Consider the following 810-nt stretch of genomic DNA (forward strand, 5'->3'; position numbering starts at 1 on the left):
GAACTGCTGACCTTGCAGATCGCAGCCCAATTCGTAACCACTACGCTACCAAAGCTCCTATCTATCTATATATCTATATCTATAACCAGTATACCACCAACACTTGGGCACACACATACACATATGTGTGTGTGTGTGTGCCCAAGTGTTGGTGGTATAGTGATTAGCATAGCTGCTTTCCAAGCAGTTGACCTGGGTTCGATTCCCAGCCAATGCAGGCTCCAAAGTAACTTTCCTAGAGTTCTAGTACGGCACTGTAGTTAATGTGCTGGACCACAAGTTTGGTTTGAACCACATGGTCGGCAGTTCAGACTCACCAAAGGCTCCTCGGAAACCCTATACAGAGTTGCTATGGGTCTGAACCTACTTAATGACACTTAAACAACAACATACATACATACACACATATGTATACACACACACACACATATCTATATCTATCTATTTATCTAGAGAGAGAGAGAGAAAGAAAGCAGTTGTTTCATATGATAAGCACTGGATTGAGAACCACAATGTCCATGGTTTGAGACCATCAGCCACTCTACAGCAAAAAAATGAGGTTTTCCGCTCCCACAAAGATTTTTTAAAAAACCTTGGAAACCCTATGCAGGGTCGCTATAGTCGGAATCCACTCGATAGCACTTAACATTGTTGTTAAGTGCCTTCTAGTTTGTGTGATTCATCGTGACCCTGCATAGGGTTTCCAAGGAGTAGCTGCACATATATATATATACGGAGTCCTGGTGTGACTCTGTGGGTCAGTGCGCTGGATTGCAAGGCTGGTCTGAACTTCAGGGTCGGCAAATCAAG

The 810-nt window shown here is 43.6% G+C and overlaps 1 non-coding gene across 1 annotated transcript; it reads left to right on the forward strand.

The window, feature by feature from the left end:
* The first annotated feature begins 145 nt into the window (after positions 1–145).
* On the forward strand, positions 146–217 carry TRNAG-UCC. The gene has a single exon. It is a non-coding gene; the product is annotated as a tRNA-Gly (tRNA).
* Positions 218–810: the final 593 nt, after the last annotated feature.

Source organism: Chrysochloris asiatica, unplaced genomic scaffold (assembly GCF_000296735.1).
Source record: "Chrysochloris asiatica unplaced genomic scaffold, ChrAsi1.0 scaffold00009, whole genome shotgun sequence".
NCBI classification, from domain to species: domain Eukaryota; kingdom Metazoa; phylum Chordata; class Mammalia; order Afrosoricida; family Chrysochloridae; genus Chrysochloris; species Chrysochloris asiatica.